Source organism: Mus pahari, chromosome 10 (assembly GCF_900095145.1).
Source record: "Mus pahari chromosome 10, PAHARI_EIJ_v1.1, whole genome shotgun sequence".
NCBI classification, from domain to species: domain Eukaryota; kingdom Metazoa; phylum Chordata; class Mammalia; order Rodentia; family Muridae; genus Mus; species Mus pahari.
Window position 1 is genome coordinate 78,483,410 of NC_034599.1, and position 10,084 is coordinate 78,493,493.

The 10,084-nt window shown below is 41.0% G+C and overlaps 1 non-coding gene across 1 annotated transcript; it reads left to right on the top strand.

Moving 5' to 3' along the window:
- The first annotated feature begins 3,975 nt into the window (after positions 1 to 3,975).
- Positions 3,976 to 4,144, top strand: LOC115064873. The gene has a single exon (XR_003844699.1). It is a non-coding gene; the product is annotated as a U1 spliceosomal RNA (small nuclear RNA).
- The last annotated feature ends 5,940 nt before the right edge of the window (positions 4,145 to 10,084 follow it).

The following is a 10,084-nucleotide window of genomic DNA, read 5'->3' on the forward strand; positions in this document are numbered from 1 at the left end:
AGGATGGCTTCATAAATTACAGAAGCAGACATGCTGTGACATCCTCATTGAGGATAAGGTGGTGGATTTTTCAGACATAGGACAACAACTGGAATGGAATAAGAAAAACAAGTTACAGAACAATGTGTAATTGTGCTGTATGATGTTCCATCTAAAAGAACAATGCATGTGTATCCCCCGTGATACTCTTAAGCATGTGATCAGAGGAAGAGAGAGCAAGATAAGACTGCAATTTCATCTTTGAATTCCTTCATTTGCTGCAGCATCCAACATATAATGGAAGCCAGATGTTGACCCAGATATAATGAGTTTCACCCCTCTATCATCCGTCGTGCAGTGAGCAGTGAGTGCATCCACATGAGTATAAGTGTGTCCATCTGTGTGCTGTGCAGGACAAGCATAAGAGACCACACTCCACAGCTGCTTCTGGAAAGCCAAGGGCCACTTACAGCAGAGAACGAGCAGGGAACAGGATGATCGTTTTTCAATTCTATGATGTTCCCTCTTTCTGATTCCTTAAATATGTCCCATGACTCTGAGATTCAAACAACATTACATTGAGAATCAAAAAGTCATTAGAATGTTTGATATAAGTCTATCCACCATGGGCGTTTTCAGGATTTGAATGAAGCTGTGGGATTTATCACTTTGAAATCCACCTGATCTAGAAGGAAAGCACTGGGTCAGAAAGAAATCCAAATCCAAGTGTAAAATATGACTTATCACAGAACACTTCAAGAATGTGTGGGGATTTCTGTATGCCGGTACTACAGCCTTTTTACTGGTAAACTTGGGAATTATGAAGAAGCATGTAGGCTTCAGCCTCTGGGATGAAAGTGATGTCTATGACTTTGAGATGGTCCCAGAACAGATCACAAACCCGGTTTGTACCCGAGAATGTCACCCTTGAAAAACAAAGCTCTGTTTTAGTTACTTTTCTGTTGCCATGCTAATATACCATGATCATAGCAACAGAATTATCAGAACATGTTGGAATTACAAAGAAAACTCTGCAGCTCAATTATAGCTCCCTCAACCCTTGCATTATCTCATAGGCTGATGTAGATATTTAGTGAACTATCCATCAGTGAGCTACATCTGGGATTTTCTAGAGGAGCATTAGTTTAATGATTTTATATTTGTATATGGTAAAGACTATAGCTAGGATCCCTCTTAACTCTCTCTTCTGTCTTGACTGTAAGCATTCACCTGAGACATCCATCTTTAGTCCCTTAAATTAAAAGGTGAAGATGAAAAGGCAATACATTGGACTTTATGTGTTTGCCATGCAGGACTGGAGTTTGGTTCCAGGAAACCAGGTAAAAGCTTGGTGGGTGTGTGATCACAGCACATATGAGGTGGAGAGAGAGGACCCTTCTGCCCACTTGCTCCATCAGCCTAGGCAAGACAGTGAACTGTGGGTTTAGGTAGGGAGTCTGCCTCAGTATATTAAGATAGAGAGCAACCAAGGAAGACACTCGATGTCAACCTAAGGTCTCCACGTACGTACCTATGTATCTCTCAGAACATATGCACATACGTACTCACACCCCACAAACATACATGCTAAAGAAATGTGAAAAACAAATCTACTGAGACTATAGAGTGAAAACTGAAAGGAACTTTTAACTCATATGATTATTGAGTGATTAACAATAAAACCTCCTGTGCTGGGGGGTGGTAGTGGTTAACTTGGCACAAACCTAGCCATATTCAGGAAGCAAGGAAACTTAATTGAGAAAATGTCCCTAGATGATTGGCCTGAAGACAAATCTACAGGGCACTTTTTTGATTAAATGATGGATGTAGGAGGGCCCAGCTCACTGTGAGAAATACTACCCTGGACAAGTGGTTCTGGATGAGTAAGAGAGCAGGCTGAACAAGTCATAAGAAACAAACCAGTAAGCAGCGCTCTTCCATAGCTTCTGCTTCAGTCCCCACTTCCAGGTACCTGCCTTGAGTTCCTACCCTGACTTCCTTGGATGATGAACTGTGATATAGAAACATAAGATGAAATAAACCTCTGGTCATGGTTCTTTAATCACAGCAATAGAAACCTAAGATACCTGCTTATCTCTGGATTTTTTATCATGTAACAAAACCACAATTTTTGCATCATATTTAACTGTATTTTCATAACTTTATTTCTGTATCAAAATTCCAGTTGTCTATCTGGCATTTAAATCTACTGAGCGATGTTGAAACGAAATACAAAAGGGACAAAAGGAGATACAAAATACTCAGTTTGAAGAGAACTGGAGCACTAGAAAATGTAAGGCTGGAGCTTAGAATTGTGCTGAAAGAGATAATTGAGGAGGAGCTGATCTATAAGGAACTAAAGGGAGAGATACCCTCAGAGGAAGACCCCACCCATTCAAGCTTCCAACTGTTCCAAAAAACAACAAAGAAAGCCCCTGTAAATATAGTTCAAGGGGACCAGGATACTTCTCCAGTGGAAAACCAAACTTGGAAGCATTGTAAATGTGGTTCTGGCTTTAAAGTCACAAAGGGACACATAAGTAAAGAGGTTATGGAATCATTCTCTGCTAAGAAAAACTTCTGGGTCCAGACAGTGTATCATAGGGAGGTTCTAGCATAAAGGCCTTAAGAGGGCAAGGGGCCTCAGATGCCACTGAATGAACTGATACCTGGATTGAGTTGGAGGACCCAAAATGTTGGGCATATTGGCTCTGTGAAGTGTCTACCAAGGAGAGCTGTCCACAGAGAACAAATCCAACCTGAGACAGAGCTCGGTCTTTTAGGCAACAAAAACTAGAAGAGCAGACATAGCTAAGTCCTTTGACCTTGGACATAGAGCTGCAGGATTTGTAGGTTGCCTTGTTGGGTTTTGGTCTTTCTTCATAATGCCCTGATTTTTCTTTTGGAATGGCAATGTATATTTGGTACTATTATGTTGGAAGTATGTGATTTGTCCTTTGATTTTATAGAGGACTACAGTTAAGAGATTTCCTTGAGTCTCAGAAGTCTTTGGACATTCAAATAGTGTTGAGACTGTGAAAGACTATGAAGAAATTCCAAGTTGGCCTGAATATATATTGATATGTATTGATATGACCATGAGACTAGAGGGGGCAGGGAGTATAATGTGGTGATTTGGTGTCTCCCATAAATCTCAGGCATTTGAATACTTCATTCTCAGTTGGTGGCTGTTTGGGAAGGATTAGGAGGTGTGGTCTTATAGGAGGAGGTGTGTTACTGGTAGCAAGCTTAAGGTTTTAAAGGCCTCCCAACATCCCCAGCGTACTTTGCCTGTTACTTGGTGATAAATATATGACCCCTTAGCTATTCTTGTCACTATGTTGCCATGTCCAACATGGCTCCAAAGATGGACCTTATTAGAGTGTGAAAAAGGGTGAACACAAATACACACACACACACACACACACACACACACACACACACACACAACTGAGATTGGCTCAACTGGACTCTGATGGAGAAGCTCAGGGCGTGAATAATATACATTCAAATAGGGATGTGAGGTTGTTGCAAACACCTGAACAAAGAGGTAGGGTTTATATTTTACAGCTGAATTGAGGAGGAGATTTAGCTAGTATCAGTAGGAGCAGTCTCTGTAAGGGAATAGTTTTTAGGTCATAAATATATCAAGGGAAAGAGGGAGAAACCTATGGTTGAATTTTTTGCACACACTATTAGTATCTGTACATCAGCCAGAGAAAGGTTTTGTTATCCCTCTGTATCTCACCCCAAGGGGAGGGCTTTCCTGAGTCTGAAGTTATGGTCCTTTGAATGGAGGGCTTATGTCAATAACACACATTCACTCAGAACCTCACGTGCCCAGGGCTTCCTGTGTACCCATAGTATACATTAGCTCCACCATCATGGACTCTAACTCTCTAAAACCATAAGCCCAATTAAATGCTTCCTTTTGTAAGTTGTTTGTTGTTGTTGTTGTTCATGGTGTTTTAGCACAGCAGTAGAAAAGCAACTAAGATACTTACCTGGCAGGATACGTGCCATGATCACGAATGTGGTTTTCTCAGGTGATGATCATCCTTTGCATGCTAGATATGTCGAACCCTGTGATTTCTTTAAATTCAGGGAACTCAACTGCATAATTTGTGATAGTGGGGGAGGGGGAATGAGTTTGAGCTCTCCTCTAGCCCTGTCTCCACCAAAAAAGAAAGAAAGCAAAAAGAAATAAGAAAGAAAGAGAAAAAGAAAACCAACCGAGAGAGTTGTATTGTATCATAAGAAACAAGTGGAGCCATTTAGACAGACCAGCTTATGCTACAGGGTCAAAGCCACTTAAAATCTCAGGGGTTAGCACACAGGTGTGTTTCCTCTCTTGGGGTGATCCTGGTATGGTTAAACTGAGGAAGAGGGTGCTCTGCTTCTCATCTCTATCCACTGCTTCTAGCCAGGGAAACACCAGATTTACTGTGGTGGGAATATAGTAAAGGAGCGACAGGAAGGCAAATGTCTACTCTGAACATCCCTGGCTAGATTGTGAAGGACGATTCTCATATTTTATGGGCAAAGGTATTCATAAGGGCAACCCAAAGGGTGAGATAGAAACAAACAAGAGACAAACAGTCCTAAGAAAATCCCATGACATTGCATGTCTTGGAAAAATTAGAGATATTTGGTGGACAGTGTTTCTGAAGCCAACACCCCGTGGCTTCCCGAAGTCAGAGAACAACCCAGTTGGGCAGTCTGCCTGGTGCTGGGCAAGAAGCAAGGCTCTGGGGTCAAGGTACATCAATTTGATCAGGTCCACACTGCCTGTCTTGCTTCCCACCAAGCAAGGCTCTGCTTGGAATTTTTTTCTTTTCTTTTCTTGGTGCCCTGTGATTCAACTTCTAGAGGACCTGGAGTTAATATGGCATGGGCTCCTAAAGGAGTGTGCTTCACACGGGCTACCGGAGCTACCTTCCCTTCCACTGTATGGAAGGCAGTTTCAGGTAAAGAAATGAGTGCACAGGATATCATAGAAGCAGCTTGGTGAGCAAAGGAAAGGAAAGACTGGTCCTGCAAGCACAGAAGAGAATTCAAGAAGCAGGGCCCTGGGAAGTCAAGCACAGAGACAGTGAAGACTGGATGTGCACTCTCTGAAGAGCAAACCCCCAACATTAGCTCCCTCACTCCCACAAAGGGTGTTCCTGGGTCATTGTTCTCTCTAATTACAATTAGTCACACTTCATTTCTTTTCTTTTTTTTTCCCCTCCCCTCCTTGGTGGCCTAACAGAAGTGTGGGCCACACACCACTGAGGCATGGTAACTCATTGATCTCGAAGGCACCATTACTCATATGTGTGATCAAATTTACTCTTGACTGTGCTTTGTGTGTAATGAAGCTGTGGGAATCTTAGGCTGGAAGCATTTTTCCCCCCCTGGTAAATGGGTTGAAGCTCAGCAGGTCTGGTAAATAACAGAAGTCAGATTACAGGCTTCATGACCTCTAATCTTCCACAGAGACCTGGATGGAGCTGAGAATTGTTTGCAAGTCTGGATGTTATAACTAATGATGTTATAACTAACGTTCCAGATGGGATCTCAGGAGATGAAGGCCTGGAGACCCTTGGAATTTGTGTATAGATTTGTCTGTAAGACCACACAGAATCAGTAGCCCCACCCTGCAGTTTCAGGCCAGGTCCTCCAATGTTGACTCAGACCATCCCATGCTTTCCAGGGATGGCTGCAATCCATCTACAGTTTCTCCTTGAAGTTGCCCTGCTTTATCTGTGCCCCAGGTGTTTCCTTTTCCTTTGACTCTCCCTTATGATCTATGATCTGAGCTTTTCTGCCTTCCTCATACCTGCCTTTCAGTTTTCACAAGTCATTCTAATTTTCGTTGTCCTGTAGGATTGGCCTGGGAGCCTCACAATGTCATCTTGTCAAATGAGTCCTATTGGGAAGGACCTTGCCATCAATCAGTCTGTCTGTCTGTCCATTCATCCATTTATCATCATCATCATCACCATTACCATCATTATCTATCTATCTATGTTCTACCATCTCATTTTTTATCCTTCTGTTCTTTGCATTTATTTCATGCACATACAACTATGTTGCTCTTAACTTTATGAACATGCCTCATGTTCCCATTCTGTCATGACTAATGGCCTTCTGAGTACTGTTGTATATGTGGGAGGTGAGAGGGGAAGTAAATAGATGCAAAAATATTTCTATGGATTTCAGTTGTGAGCTAAGGCTATCCCATCTGCTGAAACAGATACAATTGTTTCACATCCTTTGGGGATTTCCTGGTCACCCCCAAGAATTCTAAAGTCTGGAAGTCTTACAACTTTATTGTAGTTATTCACTTCCATTGTCTGTTTTTTTTTTCCTTTATTTAGTTCTCACATGTATTATCTCCTAAAGATGGCCTCACTTCAATCAGTGTGACTGAGAAGGTGTTTATTTACTTCAATTTCTCTCATAATATTGTTAATTATTCAAATCATCTGTAGTAGCAGAGAAAGTCATGCCTTAGCAACATTCAGACTCACTGCTTATTCATTTCATGAGGATAATACAAAATATATTGGATTCATAGATATTTTCATGCATTTATATAAATATTTTTATTATATTTATGTTGTATTACCCTCCCTTATACTCTCACCTCTTTTTCTCTAATAATCACATTCTACTTTTATCTTCTTTAAAACAAATCTAGATTCTGCTTATGAAAGAAACATGCAGTAAGTTTTCTGCATTTAGTTTATTTTGTTTAACATGATGACCTCTAATTCTATGTTTTCTTGCAAAAACCAACAAAATAAAGCATAATTTCAATCTTCTTTAGAGTTTCCTGCATTTCCTTTATTCATTCATCTGTTGATGGGCAACTGGGCTAACCCCATATTTAACTATTCTGAATTGAATTTCCAGGAGCTGGAGTTACAGGTGGCTGTGATCTGCTTGATGTGGGTTCTGGGAATCAAACTTGAGTCCTCTCAGTAGTCATTCTTACCTTTTGGATTTTCTCTGCAACCCTTATAAAGATTCTTAACTCAGTCTTGATAAACTCTAGGAGAATTTTTGTGCTTTAAAAGTGTGAAATCTGAAGTGTAAATTCATTTATTTCTTGTCTGTGTTTAGAACAAAATGATTCTTCCTTGTGAAAACTGCATACATCTTCAGTCATGGTCCATCTGCTTTCTTGGGACAGGATGAGCTTGTTATATGTGGTTACAGACATACACTTTGCTGTTTTGAGTCTATGTCTGCTATAGTAAATGACTTTGTTGTTCCTGGAGGAAGACTCAGTTACCCTTATTTATCACATGTTGATTTATGGACCCAACGATTCATACCTATTTCCCACACTCCACCTTGAATTTAATAGTCACTAAAGAAGAAGTATGTAGATGAATCTTGTGGCATGTTAAGCCACATGAGAAAATGGGCCACTAAGCAATCCCAGCTGAGATGTTATTTGAATGAGAACATGGAAGAACGTGTTCTTAGTGTGGACTTGGAACATCTGAGTGGGGCCTTTCATGGTCATCCACCAATGTGGAACTGCAGGCTTGTACAATTTGGAGGCTAGACCTAGAACCTCAGAACCATGAGAATATAGTTCATTGATACCAGTGGGAGCAATCCTAGCCACTCATCTGTACAGCTGGGTGCAGGATTTACCTCCTATGCAAATCCTGACCCTGCTCTGAGCTGGGGCCCTGGCACACTGTGCAGGCAAAACTGGCACCCTCTTGCTTATGTCTGCGGAGTGACTCACCGAGTATTCAGAGCACACTTCCCCTTCTCTGTCTGCCAGCTATAACTACTGGCTCACTCTCTCTTTGGAATGACTTGGCTAATGCAGTCACTTAAACTGATGTTTAATTGTGTAGAGTTCTGCAGAGGACTATAAAATGCTAGTTATCATTGGCTGAAGGCTAGGACCTGTCACAGTTGCCAGGACAACTAAACATTGCTACCTACCCTGTATCCTTCTCCTATTTGTGGCCCATTTCTGAATCTATAGACTCCAAAGACATACAAGTGACAGTGGACAGGGAATCAAAGGCCAAAGCTTTCCCTTTCATCTTTGTCTTAAGATGAAAGACAAAGGTCTTGTCCATCTTGAAATGTGGGCATTTCCTTTCCATCTCTGATGTTCCTTAGCATTTACAATTTCTGAGTAGTTTAGAAGGCAGTGTTTTTAGCTTGAATATGGGCATTGATTTTAGGTAAGTTGATTCTCTTTCCTGATGAGAAACAATCTTTTTAAAGAGCAAAGAAACAATCTTCACCTTCTTTCTTGCTTTCCCCCAAAGCAAACGTCTGTTCAGTTATTGGTGCCTGGCAGGGCTTGCTGAAAGAATGAATGGAGCATGCTCCCATGGAAAAGCCAACTGTGATGAAGGAAGCACTGATTTGCCAGTCATGTTAATTTGTTCCACACACTTTCACAACATCAAAGGAAGCGCCTCTTATTCTTGGATGAGATGGATGCATAATAAGTCCGTCTGCGGTAACCTAATTTCACATCATGGGTTGAGCGAATAGCCAGAATGAAGTTTTGAAGAAAGAGCACTCATGGGCACCTGGCCTTGAACAGAAGCTGGATATCTTATGTTTGTGTATGCTTGTGCATGTCTGAATTTGACAGTTACTATTTAGTGGACAGAAAGGGATCAAGATCCTTGTACAGACAGCAGTGCAACATTGTGCCTAGTAGTGTGGCTATATTATTTAGTCCCTTTAAACCTTGGATAGATAGTTCATACATCGAGCATTTATAACAGAAAATCCACTTAGGAGTTTTGCTATAAATAAACAAAGTCAACTGATACATAGTAATTAATAAACAGCACCTACCATTATTGATAGTATTTGATTAAATGTGGACACTGAAAGTGGGAAAACAATTGATTCATACCCACGTGTTCAGAATTCCTAAGTGTTTCACTAGGAGAACAAAGCAGAAAACCACCAAACTCCCATGAAAAACAAAACTAAGCTAAAAATGTGTGTCTTAGTGTTGTAGTACTATGAAGAGACACCATGACCACAGAAACTTACAAAAGAAAGCATTTAACTGGTGCTTGCTGACAGGTTCAGAGATTTAGTCCATTGTCATCATGATAGGAATGACGGTGGTGTACAGGCAGACAGGGCTGGAGAAGAGCAGAGTCCTAGTTTCGATCCACAGGTCGTAGGAAGAGAGGGAGAGAGAGACACTGGGCCTGACTTAGACTTCTGAAGCTTCAGAGCTTATCTCCCAGTGATGGACTACCACCACCAAGGCGGCATCTCTTAATCCTATTTATGTCATTGCCTGATGACTAAATATTCAAATATATGAGCCTGTGGGGTCCATTTCTATTCAAACAGCCATAGTTTGTGTCACTAATCACTGAGGAAATGCAAGGAAAAAATTATACTGTTATTATCTCAAACATTCCAGGATAAGTACAATCAAAAAGAGGAAAAAATGGGTGTTGAGGCTTTGTGTAAAGGGGAATTCACACTATTGCTGGGAATGACAGATGGTCCAGCTGCTATGGAAGACAGCACAATAGTTCTTCAAAAAAAGTTAAAGCCAGATTTACGCATGATCAAGGCAGTCTTCAACTGAAAGGGTTTCCAAGAGATATAACTACTCATGTTCTTTTCAGAACTATTTCACTGTAGCCATGGTGTGAAAACACAGAGAATGTCTAACGTCTACCAGCTACCAATGGGGGAAAAAGTGTGACACAGATAAGCTACATTATTATTCAGACTTAAAAAGAAATTCTTAAATTTGCTGCAGAAAGGATGGACCCTGAAAAGACTGTGCCAGTCATGGAGACACTAATACTTCATCGTTTCACCTGGGTGAACCTCACAGTCTAATTCATAGACTCGGAGCCTGAAATTGTGTCTGCACCAGGCTAGGGAAAATAACGCTTTCCTATTCAATGGGTAATGCAACTCCAGTGGAGCAAGGCAAGCCTTGAGATCCTGTGCAGCAATTGCTTGCCAGAAATGCTGTGTGCCTGAGAACAAGGTAAGAGGGCAGACATCAAATAGATACTCTTATTGCAATGATAACTTTAAGCACTGTAAACTAAATAAATTCAACTGAACATACATAATTTATGGG